Below are 19,020 nucleotides of genomic sequence, written 5' to 3'. Positions count from 1 at the left end.
AAAAAAAACAACTTTGAATCAAACAATGAAAGATATAATTTTCTTTCGAGTTACTTTTGCTGTTTTTACTACTCTGTTCTATAATGAGCTGAATATCTATATTTTATAAACTTCCAAAGAAAAGTGATGTTGATTGTGCCAATTTTATAAGCAAAAACTTTGAAGACGCTATTTTCAACAATTCCAGACTAAGTACTTGCCTGCAACTGCCTCTTTATTCAGAGGTACACAGGGCTGTTGATAAAGTTCTCCTTTCTACCAGGAGGAGGAATGACATTCCCAGCTTTTATTCTTTCCTTGTTCCTTCCCTATGAAAAGTTTTGTTACATCTCTGGAAAACTAAATAGATGGAGAGGGATTTTAAAGCTGAAAACAGCTTATCTCTGTTTAAGTACTCTTATCTGATGCACTTTCATTTCTTTCTTTGGCACTATTCCAAGGAAACATAAAGTTGAGGAGGCAGCAGCACCTTGAGTTGTTACTGCTGCAGAAAGAGAGTGCTTGAAATCTTGTCAGGCAGATGCTGCATTCAGTGTAAAGCAGAACTACACAAGTAACCAGCCCTGAAGTTTCAGTGATTGAATGGAAGAAAGGGCAATCTCCTTTTTCCATCACCAAAATCCAATTTCATCCTAACCCAGCTATTAGTTCTTGCTCTGTTTGGAATGACAAAGAACCATTTTATAATTTTTTTAGTGCCAAATAATATTTGGTACCAAAAGTGTTTACATGCTATAGGAAGAGGGACACTTGGCCCAAAAATTTCCTTAACTTAGTATACCCCAACAAGTGTAAATAAATTGGACAGAGATATTTTATTATTTTCCATATATATGAAGAGAAAATGAGTACTAGTGTGATGTCAAAATGCTTTAGAATCCATTATTTATTCCTGAGCATGGAAATATATGTTTTTCTGTTATGATTTGAATTGGTAGTTGTATATCTATAATTTGACAGTTTGGATTAAACTAAATCTTACTTTTGACCAGGGCAGCTAAAGACTTCTGGTCTCAGAACTTTGGTGTGATCCTGTAAGATAAGGATCCACGTTTTCCCATTTAGTCCTGAGTTGGTACATGGACCTTGGCTGCCAAACACTGACATATATTTTGGGACTCAAGTTATACTTCTGGTCCAAGAATATTTGATAACATGGGGAACTATATTTTCCAGCTATTCTTACAAAAGATACAGAACAACAATGAGAGTATGGTTGCAGACATTTCATTTTTTTGTTAATTGTAGTCTAGAACAGAGCCAGCTCAGAACAAATTAATCAAAGTCAAGGAAATAAAAGAGTGGCCCATTAGGATATCAAGGAGAAAGCCAAAGAAGTATAATAACACTATATTTTGCAACACTGAAAAATAAGGCCTCTCTGTTAGTACAGGAAAAGCTCACTTCAGCTGCACATAACTGTTATCTTTAAGGAGGGAAGCTCTTGTGAGAGCCCACCCAGAATAGCATGTCCAGATCCAGAGCACCTAACAAAAGAAGGACGTGGACCTGTGGAAACAACTCCAGAGGAATGCCGCAAAAGTGATCAGAGGACTCAGAGGAACACTCCTCCTTTGAAGACAGGCTGAGAGAGTTTGGGTTGTTCTGCCTGGAGAAGAGAAGGCTCTGGGGAGACCACACAGCACCTTCCACTACTTGGAGAGGGATTTCTCACAAAGGTAAGCATTAAATTGCAGTGACAGTATAAGGGGTGATGGCTTTTAGCTCAAGGAGGGTAGGTTTAGTTTAGATATTAGGAAGAAATTCATTACTGTGAGGATGGTAAGGCATTGGAAGAGGTTGTCCAGTGAGGTTGTGGATTCCCCACCCCTGGAAGTGTCCAAGACCAGGCTGAATGGGCTTTTCCTGCTCTAGTGAATCGTGTCTCTGTCCATGGTAGTGTGGCTGGAAGTACATATATTGTAAAGTCCCTACCAACCCAAGCCATTTTATAATTCTGTGATTTTAAGATAATCTAGTACATTTTAGCCTTGATTCCTATTTGAATTTTAAAGTCCTGCAGAAATTCAACAGCTGATATATGTACTTTATAAACTATGTTTTTTAAAGCCACCATATTAACACTACCAGGCGCCTTGGAAAGACTGACCTGAAACCTCCCTTACATAGCTGTGATCTAGTGGCAGTGAAACTGCAAGTCTTGGATGCTACCTTTTAAAGACTGTGAGTGGGTCAAATTCTGTGCAACAGGAACCATATTGTGGACACAGACAACTGTGTTATGGTCTTTTAATCTGTCAATTAATTTTTATTTATTTGGTTTAAATTTAAGCTTGTTTTGCCTTTAATGTTTTCTCCTAATCCTTATCCCAACTCATAAGCCCTTCAGCCTTTTTTCTCCCCCTCCTCTGCTCAACTATAGCAGTGGAGAATGAGTGAATTTTTTTTTGGTGAGTGCTTGGCTTTTAGTCAGCATCAAACCCCGACAACAACTCTTGCCACTGCACAGTTTCAGGTTCTTAAACAAAAATTAGTTATTTCATTTGGGTTTGTGGTGTGGAAGGAACAAAGTCCAAAATGCAATGTAAAAAAATTTTGGGTAGGAACACTAAATGGCTTTTTTGACTATGTTAATTTTACAAATGTGTTGATGTTATCAAAAAAGTCAGCTGTTGACAAGCTATGAAACAACGTGAATATGTTGATTCCTACATGGATACTACATGGATATACCTTTTAAAGTACAGTGTTAGGATATAAGGTGTCTTATTGCTTTAATTCCCAATTGCACCAGCAGAGGCTGCTTGATTTTATTTTTATGCAGCTTTTGATGGAACTTTTTGCAAGTTCTAAGCACAGTATTTCTGCTGCTCTAAAAACTATGTAAATGTTAACAGCTGAAAGTACTGGCATGCCTCTATGCAATAATCTAAGTTGAAGATGGACAAAAAGAATCACTTCTTTGGTCTAAGAAGAAGAAGAAAACCATCATATATCCACCTTCCAAATATGCACAAAGTTGCTAATCCACACACAAAAATGACTTATTGCAACTCCAGCATTCTAACTGAAGACCACAAAACCAGTAGTATTTTACTTGTTTCATCTCCTCTTGGATGAATTGATGAATACTTTATTTCATATATTACACTCTACTTCATTTGTCCAATAGGTTTCTGTTATCAAAGGAAGAATGAAAGGTTAAGTTTTTGTTTTAGTCATGGGAACTTCCAGAGGGTGATATATGCTTTAATTTTTGCCTGGCATGACTAAAATGGACGTTTATCCACAGCTCTGCAATTTTTTTGTTCATGGCCACTGCAGAAAAACCAAAATGCAAAAAATGTCTAGTTCTGCAGTAAATTTCCTGAATACTATTGCTTGTAGTTGTGATACCTTGTATTTAGTAAATAAAAGCAAATATTTAAATGACAGTCATCTTCTTGGCATAGTGGTAATGAGGACAAGTGAATGAATTATCCACATACATGTGTTGGAGGTATGAATATATTTAAGTTTGGGACAAAAATATTGCAACCTTTTAAACTGGCAAAAGCCTCTCTCTGCCTCTCTGTCTGCTTATGTATGCATTGGTACCTTTTACTTCTGTCTAATCTGAGCATCTTTGCAGCCTAGCTATAAACTGTGGTCAAGTGACCAAAGTCATAAAATAAAACTCTGGGGTTTTATTCTCTGTTTTTCTGAGCTGCCTATTTTTCAGGATTATCTTTTGCATTCTGTAGATATTTTAAAACCCTGACAGGCAGTTATGGCTAATGCTGTATTACATATTATTCATAATTACTTTTTCCATTCCTATTTTGAGTACGACAAGCAGACATCAATATGCAGGATCCAGCTGAAAAGGGGATGCAGCAGGATGATGCTATATCCTGTCAGAGGGGGCAAAGCCTATGCTGGATCTGTCAAGAGGTTACAGCTGCTTGGTATCTATAAGCAGAGAACTGCCTAAAATAGCTGATTCTTCCAGCTTTTCCAGACACCTCTGTATGTCAGAAACAGAGCTGGTATATTACCTGATTATTTAAATTTTAAAAAAGTGAATCAAGAACCTGCAGAAAAAGCAGCTTTAAAGAATATTTTGCTATGAAAGCTACATTAAAATGACTTAATTTTGGTGAGGAACTACTAAAGCTAGGTAAGAGTTAGAATTAAATGTAGTTTTAAGAAGCTTAATCTAACTCTACAACATGTATGCTATGACACAGTATTTAATTTCCTGCTATTTTTTCCATTGCAGCCTCTACCTAGTAACTGCAATGAACTACAAAGTTTGCCCTGTTAAATAACCCTAGAACATTTTTAATTTCCTTTTGAGCTTATTAGTATTCTAGACAAAGTGTATCAAATATGAGGTCAGACTTGTGGGTAAGTGTACATTTTTCTAATACATGTTCACCAGCACTGGTTATCAATGCCACTGAATCTGCTGCACTGGAGTGTAGCTTTGGAACTAATACAGCAGCAGTGGTCAGTTTGTCAATGGCCAGTGGTTTTTTTGTATTTGATGATAATAGAATTATAACAAAATTTTTAAAATTTTTCACTTCAACTCCTGTATCTAATATAATCCTGCATCTGACAATGTGCTCATAAACACAATTTCTGTTTTCTCCTGTTCCAGTCATCTTCCTTCTCAAACCTATTTTCTTCTCCCAGTCATGTTGCCTTTGCTCTCTCTTCAAGTTTCTAATCTCCAGCCCAAAATCTCTACTGCAGCTATACCTGTCTCATCCGCTGTTAAAGGCCCAGTCCTTTTCCTTACTCTATAGATTCTTTTCCTTCCCATTTTCATCCCTGTATTCTTGTTAAGCCAACACAGTGCCCCTGAGCTACATCTACTCTTTTTTGTTACTCTGCTTGTTCATTCAAATGGGTCAAATGGGTTCCTTACTGCTGGGTTTTTTATTCTACTTTTTTTGCCATTGGAGATTTGAAATTCTCCCTGCCAGAATCCATTCATTCTCTAACCACCATTGCATGCTCTCTGCCTAACCAGTCGCAGTCTTGCCAGACTTCTTGTCAAGTAAGTGCCAGATCCTTGGCCTGAACCCAGCTCTCAGCAGCCACTGCTTCTCTGTGTCCAGGCCAGACTCTTCACTTTGAAACTAGTTGCAATTTTTGTGCTCAGAGCTCCCAGTTCTGGAATCTCTTAATAGTCCTGTAGCCACCAGGGATTCCTTACATTCTCCCATCCCTCCAGACTGGACCAGCTGGGTTTGGGAGCAGCAGATCCACAGTCTTCTGCTCTTTTTGCCCCTCTGTCACTCAGCTAAATGTCACAATCAATCTACTTCTCTTTCTGCTTTCTGACTTGCCAGATATTTTACAGAAAGCAACTTCTAGCAAAGGATGGGGGACTTTCCATTCACAGTTCTTAAGGACAGTTCTACTGGATTTTGTGAAAGGATCCTAAGAAGGAAGTCATTTACATTTATACTGGACCATGTTCAGTGGTCCAGTTCTGTTGTGAACAGAACCTTTATGACTATAAGAAAGGAAAAGAAAGCACAGGTAGAAAGACAGAAATTGAAGGATTTCACTACAGAATATGACAAAAAGGTGTGAAAATGTAACTTATGCACTTTTCTAAATACAGCTTCCTTTTCCGAAGCACAATTAAAAGCATAATTCCCTATGCACTATGGCTAATGCACTGCCAAAGTTTACATCCATCCTTCAAAGTCTGAGAGTGATTGAGAAAAGAGCCACCATGATTCCTAACACGAGTATATACTTATTTACAGATTTTTTTTGCTGAATTTGTCTAGAAGAAAAGATAAAAAGTGAGCTGCTACTCCACATTTCATCACAATTCATTCCAATTTGCCAAGGATGAGTTGCTATAAACAACTAAAATGAGATTTATATTTTGAAATCTGTGCTACCCATTTCTTTCCCCACACTCTGCTTCCTACTTGCTGCCTTTATAGGCAAGTTCATACTCCTTATTTTGCTGCCATGCTAGCTGAAAATACAGACCACTGCTGGAAGATCAAAGGGACATGACTCCCAAAAGCAGACAAACCAAACATCCCGCGAGAGGATACTTTTCACCATTAAAATTTTTTTTGAAAAGTGAATTAATTTAACCATCTTGTACAAATGATTACTTTTGACTCCAGCCCTTTAATTTTTCTTCAAAGTCATTGTTATCATATCTGAGACCATGCCAGTTTTCATCACTGCACCTTCCTGAAGGTCAAGGCATAAAACAACCGTCCTGCCTTTCTAACCTAATCAGTTTCTGTCTTGAGGTATTTTTTTCTGCAATCAATGCCACAAAATGTACAATTTAAAATGTCTGACATTGGTTGATTTCATCCTTTGTGTTACCTAGGAGGCTGGTTAGATCACATAATTCATTTTTATATAGAAAGGGTACAGTTTTGCAATATATTAAGTTGAACTGAAATACATTAAGAAATTGCAGATGCTGCTTTTTAAAGAAACAGCTAACTAGAGTGTTTCATATCAAATAGATTATGATTTTCTTTTTCCTGGTATTCTAAGACAAATATTTCTTAACTTAGTTTGGAGTTAACAATTTCTCCTTTAAAACACTGGGAGTACCCCTGGAACTTCTATGTCACAGCAAAAAGACAGAAAAGAAGCTTTGAAATATTTTAAGGGAATGATTAAAATCTCTATTGTAGATAATTATTCTACAGTGGAAGAGAAAAAACCACAAATTATTTGATTTTCTCTTACTGCATTATATGGTACTTTTTCATCCATTTCTTTTCCTGTGCTGTATCAATAATGGTAGTATAAACAGCAGATATTTTACCACAGCTATGCTATTGTAAACAACATAATATATGCTTTTGACACAGGGACATACCTGGGTTCAAGGCACAGTACAAGCAGAGTTAATTTTTCTAGTCTTCGAAAGAAAGGAAGAAGAAGAAGAAGGGGAAAGAGTAGGGGAGAAGCAGGGAGAGGAGAGGGAAGACATAAACTAAGAGACAGGTCTGGAAAAAAGATTTAGATATTTAAATATCCCACCAGAAAACAAAGTTAAGTCCCTCTTGTGAAGCCCTGATTAGCTGTCTAATCCTCTCTAACACAGTATCCCTGTGTTTGTTATCTGTCTTGGAAGCTCAGAAATATGAGCAGAAATGCCTTGAAGAGTGAATGTGCTCTATATATATTGCTCAAGTTGTATTTCTGTCCAAAAGATTGCAGCCATCCTGCATGCAGCAGGCAAGGAAAAAATTTGCTGTACAGAAAAGAAACATGGGGCTAGAATGAAACCTCCAAAGTGCAAAGACACCTTTCAGGGAACTGTGAGAGCATCAATAGCCTGCCTGTTCCCAAAAGAAGGGAAAGCTGATGGAATCAGAGAAGGAATAAATTAATCTACCTGGAATAAATAAAAGTCCATGAGTTCAGGATCATAGCAGTGTTTCAGGGAATCTTAGATTTGTTGCTTTCCACCACCTCTCAAAATAGGTTTGGGAAAGGGGCCTTAGTTTAGCTGCCAGTGGCAACCTTTGCTAGTGATATGCCTTTGTACCTCCACTGCTGAGCATTTATTCTTCCCTCAGGCTACACTTAATGATACCTGAAGTCCCAGTTAGGTTAAGTTTGTGGTACTACTCTGTCTGCATCTGTATCTCTGCTAAGTATACTTTAACAAACCAAGTATTTTCAGTCCTTCACAAGGAATATCCAGAGAAGAGAAGATCCATAGAAGAAAAGACAGAAGAAAGCTGATGTTTTATAGCTTGTCTTGTGAAACTTGTGAGATGCATTTTTAAGTTCTTGATTAAATCATGACTATGAGTTGGTAATATGAGTTTGAGCTGAGGTTTTAATTTTTAGAAGTCATTTGCTGAAATGCTTATTTCTTTTGGAAAGCCTGCTGGTTTTAATGTGATCCATTCTTTCATAAATCACAGATGATAAAAACACACAAAGCTGTGCTGTATTCAGTAAATGGCAAGGTTTGTTTTGCTTGTGTTGCAGAAGACATTTATGCTAATGGGAAAGATTGCACAACTCTATTAAAGCCATGCATTTCAGCCTGTTTTGATCAAGGCTGTGTCAGCAATTCTGCTTAGAACACACCTAAGATGTTCTAATTTAGCAGAAGGTAAAAGACTGCTCTAGCTTCAAATCTGGCTCTATGCCTGGGAGCAATATTTTAAACCAAATTCATAGCAATGTCATCGGCTACTTTAATGTCTTTGTTTTTTGTGGAACCACATAAGTCTGCACCAATTCATGCAGGAAACTTAGTTTACTAACCCAGTAGACCTAGAATATCATAAGACAGTTCACTAAATCCTCAATGTAAATTGACTTCTACTTTCCAACTAGCCATAGTGTTACCTCTACCTGTGTCTGTTTCAGTCGAAAGCATTTTGCAATTATTTTGAAGAAGAAGGAGCAGAATCCTTTATGTATTTTATGAAATGTGTGGTTATTTAGGCATTTTTAGCCATTCTTATTATATTAAGTACTGGGAATAAGAAAAACTAATGCTCATTGCAGTTTTCTCAGCCTTGAAAAGATATATTTGAAAATATTTCATTAAATTTAGGAAGTAGGATTAGTTTAACATGTGAAAGAGATTTCTGTGGTTTTCTCATGCATTTTGAAATCTGTACTTAGTAGAGACAAAAGTCCAGTGTTTTCACATGATGTAGAGTACAAAACAGCAAAAATTCACTCTCCTGACTGAAATGTATTAAAGATTGTTCATGTTAACTTTGTACTAGAACACTTTTGATGGGATCCCATATTTTTATTCTTCTCTAACATAAAGGAAACACAAATATTTAGTTTTATGCCTTGGCTAATTTGAGGAGAAAAACTCATTATGTTCTATCATCCCACACAGATAGAAGTTGTACTTCAAATAAAACAGGTTTATACAAATCTACATTTATCAATAGAGAATCACAGTTATATCTCCAGAGAAACACAGTCGTATCACTGGATAAGGCATTTTGTACCTTCCACTATTAATTTCTTTCTGCTACATATGAAATATATTCCATGATTAAGCCTTTAATATTCTTTGGCAACAATAGTCATCAGCTTTGTGATTGAAGCTGTGTGCATGTTTAAATCAGTGAAAATTCAGAGGTTAAGAGTCTATTAGCTTTCTTCATCTTTTGGAGCATCCCTATCACACCTTTGGAAGTGATAAAGTAATGAAAAATTAGATTAGATAGTAGAAATATCTTAAATCACTCTGTGATGTAGCATGGATTAAAGAAGAATGCTCTGGTTTTGAAGAAAAGGAATAGGAAAGATTGTGCTATATAGAATGCTATTTTATTTGTTAATATAATTTGTATGTGCTATATGAAGACAGAAATATTAACTAAACTTTATTTTTTAATCACAGAGGGCAATAAAATTAATACCTAGATTTGCTGCCTTCATTTAATTTCCTTGGTGAAAAGAAATCAGGGAACAGCTGTTCTGAATCTGAAGGAAAGCCAAACCACAATTTTACCTGTGATCCAATTAATGACAAAAGGGAAAAATATCTCTCTCACAGTTTCTGTTTCAGCCCTTGTACTGCAAGAGAAAAACGAATGAATAGGATGTTAAGTGTCATGATGCACTGACCTGTTCAATTTCATGGTTAGCTGGCACTGCCACTCTTTACCTGTTTACAGCTTCACTCAAATATTAGGAAGGAGTATAATGACAAGGCAATCAAATTGCAAAAAAAGTGAAAAGGCCAAGGTACTTTCTTATTACAATATTCTGATTTGCTTGACATGATGCTGTTAGGAATTATACTTCTAATGATTCCTCTACTGGACAAAGACAGTGAAGAGAATACAAAATCACGCTTGACTCCTCTATTGTCCTGGCAAAGTCTGTAACAAGCACAGGTTAGAGTATAACCATTCTTCTTGCAATTTCAGAACTGTAATCTATTGATCTTCCCTGCTTGTCACATCCAATTTGTTGCAAGGCATGTTTTACAGAAGACCACACTTCTATTCAGTGGTAGCCTAAAGTTGAGTGAGATTATAGTTAAATTTCCTTTCTAATGACTGTGTAGAGCAAGAAAGATGCTGTCATATAATCAATCTAGAGGCTACACAATAACCTAAGTGGAAAAAATAAAATTGGCTTATAAAGCAATTATGCATTTTTCACTTTCAAGAGCATTCAGATTAACATGAAACTATGATTTGGAATTATAAAAATAAGTAAGAACAAGAAAATTATAGAGATTCAACTAAGCAATTCTACCTAGAGCTGTTATTTTAGTCACAGTTGTAGGAAGAATATGTGTATAAAGATATAGTCAGAAAAACTTTGCTAGAATGTTAGCCACTGCAAAACTCTTCTAGTGAAATCATAACACTTTGCAGGAGCCATATCTACTTGTAGAGGAAAAGAGAAAGCCAAAGCTAGCAATATTTGAAAAACCGAAATTTGTATTCAAATCCAAATATGGCATTTCTACCTTGATCCTTTGTATTTTTGTAGTTTAACCAGAATAAATAAAAAGGACAACAGCAGACAAACCAGAACAACAAAAAAAAAGCTTTAACAAAAATCTGTCTTCCCCTTCTTCTTTCACCCTGAATTGTTTAATTCTTATTTGAAATTAAATTGGATTTTGTAAGTCTGCTTATCAGTAAAATTACTCAGGAAGCAGTTGGGAGAGCTGTAGGAAGAAGCAGGTAAGTAAAGAACAATCTGGATCATGCTGAGAGGTGCATAAAAAAAGAAAAAACTAAATTAACTACTCGGAGAAATTATCAGGGATTTGAATAAAGTTCTCACCAGTTTTTCCACTTCATGGTCACGATTGCAGCACTGGCAGATGCACCCTGGAAAAAAACCACATGGCTCGGGAAGAAGAATGGATCTCTTCAGTTGTACAGTAGAGTACAACTTAGAGAAGTTGGTGCATAAAATAGAAGTGGTTTTGGACACTGGCTGCATAACCTGTTGAGGACAGCTTGAAAGCTGACTAAAAAAGAGTGCACAAAGGGAGAACCAAGTTGCCCATACAAGTGACAGAAATTAGCAGGAGAGAGCAAGTGTCTTCATATGCATTTAAGTAAAGGTTATTTAGAGAAGATACTTGATGAAATATGTTGCACTATTTATTGGCTGTTACAGGGAAAGACTGGTTGACAGCATCAATAAATGCTCTCGATGAGGCTGCAAACATTGCTGTAATGTAACAATAATAACTTACTTTTACTTATGTGATTCCTAATCAGGAAAAACATGGATTAAAAAACAAGTCTATTATCTTCTCTTTTTAGTTCAATAATGACTCAGAGCTGCACCCATGAGCATGTACCCTGTTTGTACAGGAACTGAACTCCTTTGCTGCACTATAGTACGTGGGGCTGTCATGTCTGAACAATGGAGTTGTTGCAGACCAGTGATCAAATCTCCTTGTCTGCTGCTTAACCCAAAAGTGGGTAGGAAGATAATGGGGCATTAATGGGAAAGGATAGAAATAGCTATTTTCCCCTTTCTTTGCTGTAGACCTAATATGGGGTTATACAGTAACCACTTTCAAGTCCTGCACAGTCGTCTGGTCTCTTACTATGCTATTCTAAATACTAACGGATTGAGATTCCTTTTCATATATGGAGTGCCAAACTGGGAAGTGCTGAACCCACCACTGCCTGCCTTCAGTGTAAAGTAAGAGAACAAGTTGAGCTGGGAAATAAAATGAAGCTTAGTTTGGAGACTGTTCACACCTACTCTTGAGCTTCCCCTTTTCCTTGATTATATGGCAGCCAAATCTACCAACAGCAATCATCTGAGAGGAATTACTAAGTGCCTCTGCCTCATGCCTTGATTTTTAGCTTGAGTCGGGACTGACAATCTATCCATACAAATGGGTAAGAGGAAATGAAGAGCTTAAGGCGTCACAGAGATTCCCTAAAGAAAACTCATCAAAAAATATTCATAGATGCAACAACTGCTTTATTATAGAGCCAGAAATTGAGGGAGAATCAGAGCCACTGTTGTAACCTGTGTGTCACCATAGCAACTGCTATTACAACAGCTCGGATAGAAGCCCAGATTTTCTTTTCAATGATGAAAACTTGGTCTTCCCACAAGGTGCTTTCCCCTAGCATGAATCTTTCTGCTCAATGGGATAAACAGGAAAGAAATTAATCACAGAGACTGAACAAGGTACATTGAGAGAGGAGAAAGTAAAATCAGAAAATAAAGCAAGAGGACAAAAAGTTGCATGCCTTGTCACTGGTCCCTAATAACCCGACTGCAAAACTGTGTGTCTAGCTCTCATTCCCATTCCATTGTACTAGGGTGCAGGAGGACAATCACATTTAAGCCATCCCTTCATCAGGGGCTGCATCTTCTGACCTTTCCATCTACAGTGTCATAGGTGCACACCACAAGGAAGTAACTAGTGAAAACAGAGGTGGTGGGTGACGTGTGTGTGTACTTGACCCTCCCAACTCCATTACTTAACAAATGGCCTTTCAATATTCCTCGTTACACTTTGTCAGTTTAGATGTAAAAGATTGTTGGTTGAGATATTAACATAGTTCATTCATCAATTACCATCTCAGCCAAAATAATCTCAACTTGGAACAATTAATTTAATATGCTACCAATGAAAAATTGAGAGAATGCTGAGAAAAAAGAACAAAAACTAAAATGCTCTTGCCTCATTCCATTCTTCTCAGGCTCTTTCATTTCCATATTCCCCTATCCTCTATTTCCCTGGGTCAGGAAAATGGGAATGGAATCTTAACAGCTCTGCTGCACTTTCCTCCTTATCACCTGCTCCAGCATGGGTCTCCCACAGGCCACAGCTTCTATCAGAAAACCCCTGCTGGTAAGGGTTTTACACAGGTATCTTCCCTCAGAGCATACCCACCAGCTTTGGCACAGGGTTCTCCACAGGCTGCCACATCACAGACCTCCCTGGTCTGCCTCACTGTGGTCTTCACCAGGGGCTGCAGAGGAAAGTCTGTTCCAATGTCTGGAGCATCTCCTCTCCTTCCTTCAATGACCTTGGTTCTGCAGGGTAGTGTCTCTCACTTTTTTTTTTTTTTTTTTTTTCCTTCCTTTCCCCCCTCCTTCCCCTGCCTCTCTCACACCTGCTGTGAAGTGTTTTCATCCCTCCTTAAATATGCTTTGCCACAGGTGCCATCAGCTTGTCTGAGGGCTCAGCTGTGTGCTGCAGTGGGTCTGACAGAGCTGTGGCTCCAGCCTCTCCTCACTGAGGCTGGCCCTGCAGCCCCAGCTTCCAGCACATGTCCAAGAACACATGATGCACCCTCTTACTGGTTCTGAACTAATAACTGCATTTTGTCACTTTACAGGAAAATTCTCCTGAGGTGCTGAATGAAAAGATTTACTTACATCTAGCTAGATGTTTACTGCATTCTTATTGATTAAGAGGTGAATTAGCTTACAAAAAAGAGATGTTAGATTATCCTGATATCATAAACTCTGACCTCTACTATTACTTTCATTAAGAAAATGTTATTGACAGACATAGTTGAAAAAGCCTTTTTTTTATACATAGTTTCCTTTCTGTCAGACACTGTCTCCTAAAGCATCTATTTCTTCTTTCTGTTGTGTACAAAGGGATGATTCATCTAGGTAGCCTCTGTTTGCTTAATGATCCCCTTCCTTTCCTTAGGACACAAGCTTCTATACTGTTTATAATTTTGTGCTTCTTTACTTTTAAATCTCTAGAGCTTTCCAGTTCACGATTAAACTTTTCAGTGTAGTCATTCTGAAAAGATGATTTACTTGATTTAATAAAATACATGCTTTTACATATTTTTATGGGAATAAGAAAAATGAAACCATATGTTTAACTGCAATTTTGTCTACCTTGTTACCTAAAATGAATTCAGCCAGTTCAAGGTTGTGATTACACTGTGTCTTTTTCCTAATTACTTAAGATCAGACAAAGTATCGCATCATGGATGGAGAAGGATACAAAGAGGCTCTTTCAGTCTCAGTTTATTTCAGAGCGATGGCGTGGCCAGAAAGAGGCCGAGCCTCTCCCCGCACCAGGTATTCAGGAGAACGGAATGGGAGTGGCTTTTGGCTGGCTGCCAATGGGATGAGGACACAGAGGGACCAGGATCAGCATGCCCGACCCCCGGTGGGTACAAGGACACAGGGGAAGGTCACAGGACCGGAAAGGAAGACATGAACTGGGGCTTGCAGGAAGGAGGTTACAGGGTATCCTGATTTCAGTTCTTATACCTCATATACCGAATTACAACACAAGGTATCTTGATCTGAGAACCTTTCTCAACCTGAACTTTTGTGAGGTTTTTTGCTAGTGACTGTAATGTATCCAAAACATCACCTAGGTGACTATTTGGTGGGGAAATCTAACAGCTGTCATTCCTGAGAGAATTCTGCAGTAGAGAGTGTTTGCATTACATTACCAGTTACATCACTACCATTTTCTATCATCAGTTAAGAGACTTCTGAATCCCTATCTTAACCTGAATGTCATGAGGGATGACTAGTCTTATGAATGCATTCAAGCACTGTGGCAGGGTTATATGGATCAGGATTAGGAGTTTTCTGACTATCAGATAAGTGAAATTGTAAAATAGCTTTTAAAATAAAATAATACAGATCCTAATCTATTTTAAGATAAAGACAATAAATTCACAAAAAAACTGTAGGAACAAATAAGCAAGATACTGTGACCAGTAATAAAATTTGGGAAGTTATTTTTGCCAAATTTGATACATTTTGCTACATTAAAAGTGACCTTGAAATACTTAAAATGTCTGAAAGTATCCTGATCACAACCTGTGGTTTACCTACATGCAAAGAAACTTGCATTTTAGTATACTTTCTCCTTCTATAGACTAATTCATTAGTGAATAAATCCTTTTAGTTTATTTATGAAAACATTTTTATTTTATTCTTAGACTTTCATTTATTGAAGCAATTCTCTTTTCTAAGATAATATTAGCATTTGCTTGGTTAAATAAATCTACTCCTCATCTTCCAAATTTGACCATTTAAGTAAAAGAATGCAATGAACTACAAAACTTTAGCATAGAAAGAAATCCCCTTTGTCTGAGAGAACATCTCTGCAACACCTTAGTAAGCTTGTTGGCAGGTACTGTGATGACAGCACATAAAATTCCTATGGGAAGTTTATGGGACGTGATCTCTGCTCAGCTAATATAAACAGTTTAGTTTTGATTTGGATCAGTCTGAGCTGGTAAAATGACTAATACTTTAGAAAGAAAAAATTGAAAGTTGCCAAAAGGGATTCTAGGCTAAAGGCTACTGATTGTTCAAGTGTCTTCTTAACTCCACAGAGAGTAAATAAAACACCCTTCTGTGTCTCTCCAGTGACTGTTAAAAAGAAGAAACAAACCTCCACCAACCAAAGATGTGGAAATAGAAAATACAGGAGGTAGACAGCCAATAGCAAAAAAATTCAACAGGTTGAAAAGATCAGTTACAGAAATAAATTTTAATAGCAAATCTTATGATATTTTAAGCATATAAATGTCTCTCTAAAGCTTAACTAAGAACCTTAATTTCCATGTGGGATGATCTGTTAAACTGAATTACATCTTTAGCAAAGTCCTGTTTAAAATAATAAATTCTGAACTCGGCAATCCACAGAAAATTAAAAGCATTTTTTACCCTTCTTCTTATTAAACTAACCAAGAATGTGACCTATGTCCTTTCAGAATAATCATAAAGAGTTAAAGAATAAAATTGTGTATGACTAAGTTTATCCTTTCTCTTCGTCATAGAAATACATTTTTGCCGTACTAAAGATAGTTTTATGGTCTTATTGTGTTTTGACTGTCACAGCTGTATTATTGAGTGCATACCAATTTATTAGTTTTCTGTAACTGCTCTACAGAGATGATTCAACATTCACTCCTTACACATCAAACTCAAAAGGAACATCCTGGAAAGATGGGGAAGAACTTTTTATTCAGGAACACTAGAGATAGGAAAAGGGTTAACAATTTTGAACTGGAAGGAAGAAATTCTTTACTGATAAGGTTGCAAAATACAGAGTAGTTGTGGATATCCAGTTCCTGGAAATGTCCCAGGCAAGGTTTGATGGGCTTTGAGCAACCTGATCTAGCAAAAGGCATCTCTGCCCAAGGCAAGTACCTTGGAACTAGATGATCTTCGAAGGTTCCTTCCAACACAAACCATTCTATGATTTTATGGTTCTAACACCCTTTTCTTTGATTTTATTCCTTTGCCCGGTAACAACTTGGTCTTGCAATAATAATAATCCATTCAAATTTGATTTTATCCGTAAGATTTGTTAGAAATAGCCCTTCATTTAAAAACAAGTTCTGTGAAGAAGGAAAGTAAAGAACCAGGGTGTTATAGAACTGCTGAGACTTCCTCAGAAAAATAACAAGGGATTTACATGGAATTTAATAGGAGCTGTGAAAAGCTGTGCTTTTGCCTTCTTCACCCTTCAGTGGACAGCAATCGTCATTTATTTCTGTTTGCCTGAAGATGTGAAATAGAGTTGAAAAGCAAACCCACTGATTTAATTTCTCCAGCTCAGGAACTATAATTTTTTTGTTAGTTGGTTTTTTTAAATTTTATTTCTTCGGTGCACATGAATATGAATGATTGAGGAATCTTAGTACAGGTGAATGTGCAAAATATCGGAAATGTAAATGTCTGCATCAGACACGGATTTATAAAGACTGATTGAAACTGCTGTTGCATAAGCAAGTCATATTAATAGTTATTACTATAAGTGCCATTTGTGCTTTCCCTGTTCATGAGGAACGTTTCTTTTTTGAATGGATCTGCTGCCTTGCTAAACCATTAACATTTGTCAGATGGCGAGATTAGACTCCTAACAACTTGCAGATGACATTCAGCCAGAGCAAACCCTTTTCAATTGTTGACAGTTTGTTTAATAAGTGTGCGTGTTGCTGACATTTAGGCAAGAAAATGTCTGTGAAATGTGCATTCTTACAGAGTGTAGCTGAAGCTGATGTTAAGCTTTTCAGGCTGGGGTTTTAGTAGGATCTTTGTGTGTGCATGGATATTCTTTGTTTGCTTACAAACTTTCACAGACAGAAAGAATGTGTTCTACTCAGCCTCTCAAAAATACAGAAAGTCTTGATGTTTCAGTTTATTTTAAAATTGAATTTTCAATTTAATGTAATGAAATATTCATACTGAATGTCTTGCCTCATTTTCTTTGCAAATAGTATTTCCAAAGATATTGTTCTAATGACATTATTCAGCTTTCTTCTCCAATGTAATTTCTACAAATAACTCTTTCTTGTAAACAATTCCTTTAAAACTTTTTAGGTAGATGAAATTTAAGCCTATTTGATTTGAAAGATTACACACATTTCTGCTTCCAGATTGAGATTGTTCTAAATCAATCATTTGTATTAAACAGCATTTGTTTAAAATGCATTGGTTTGAAATATTTTTCAGCCAGCAATATCTTGCTCACCCATTTGAGTGGAAAAATGTCTGTAAATAAATCAGACTCAATTAAAAACTCCAAATAATTACATGAAATATTTTCTCAAAACTTGCACTGACATTTACTGCAAGAAAATGTCCTCCATTTCGAAAATGAAATGGCAAATATTAGGTGAATGAATATATTTTCCTCAATTTTCAGACATTTAATTTTTTCAATGAGTAATATTAGTAATTTCTATTGTTCTTTAAAATCCATAAGAATGCTTTCCTTGGCACTTATAAAGTGACAATTGCTAAAAAAAAAAAAAAAAAAAAAAAAAAAAGCATAAGGCAAATAAGGCAATTGACTATATAGCCAGACAGAGATTTATTAACTGGCAATGATCAGATAATAGAATAATGGAATCCTTGACTCTCCCAAGCTGCAAAAGACCATCAGTGTTTACCAAAGTACAGCTCCTGGCCAGGCACAGGAAAGCCCCAGGAATCACACTGGCTACTTATTTTGTTCCTTTATCTCAAGATGCTCTGTAAATTGTTTATATGAAAGGTGCTTTTGAAATTTGTCAGTAAAAATTGTACCACATTATTTATTTATTTATTTATTTATTTAATTTCTTGTTATGCTTGAAGCTTACTTAAATTTACAGAAACTTATTTTTTTCTTGTTGGGTTTTACTCTGAGGTAATAATTCTAAATATCATCTTTACCTAATTGTGTGAACGTTCAACCTGTAATTAATATTTTTTTCCACTAAGTCATGTATTTCTTTAAAATTTTAAGAATTTATAACTTTAAACTCAGAAATACTAAAGCATATGCTAGGAAACCAACTTAAAAATATCAGTTTAGTGTTAAAGATCCTTCTAAACTGCAGAAAAAGAGAGCAATTGACAGAAAATTTCACTTATTCATGTTTCTCAACAAAATTTTAGAATTCCTCTTCATGCTTTGTGAAATCGTTACTACAAAAAAGGAACAAAGGAAATCCTGGTCTTTTATACCCTCATAGTCCAAAATATGAAAGCCTGTAGCCCTTGGCTCCTGCTGTGTGTCTGAGCGTCCTGTCACCAGACAGCACCACAGGTGCCCGTACCTTTGTACCTTTGTTATGCAAAGGGCTGGTGCCAGTTCGTGTCTCTTGCCTGGGGGTCCGGCCGCCCAGGGCTGAGCCTGCAGCTGGCACTGCAGCTGCTCCCCAGCCTCCTGCACTGGATGCCTTCCTCATCAGCCCTGGTGCCTCTCCAGCAACTCCAGAGACCCTGCACCTCTGCCCTGGGAAACTCATTCTAGTATTTAACCACTCTTTCTGTGAATACTTTTTTTTTCATAATAACTAATCTAAACCTCCTGTGGTACAACTTGATGCCGTTTCTTTTTGTCCTTTCACCTGAGACACAGCAGAGGAGACTGACCCCCCACCTTCCTACAAACTCTTTTCAGGTAGCTACAGAAAACAGTGAGGCATCCAAAACTCCTGTGTGGGAGTTCTCCTGGCTTCCCTGAACACTTCTAGACCCCCCTGGCAAGGTCTCAGAGGTCCTGGCATGGTGCCCAGGTGTGCTGGGGGCTGCTCTTGGGTCCCTGGAGAAATTTGCCAACATTGCAGGAAGAATTACAAG

Source organism: Oenanthe melanoleuca, chromosome Z (genome assembly GCF_029582105.1).
Source record: "Oenanthe melanoleuca isolate GR-GAL-2019-014 chromosome Z, OMel1.0, whole genome shotgun sequence".
Taxonomy (NCBI): Eukaryota; Metazoa; Chordata; class Aves; order Passeriformes; family Muscicapidae; genus Oenanthe; species Oenanthe melanoleuca.
The sequence above is the reverse complement of the archived record's forward strand: the minus strand, read 5'-3'. Positions refer to the sequence as shown.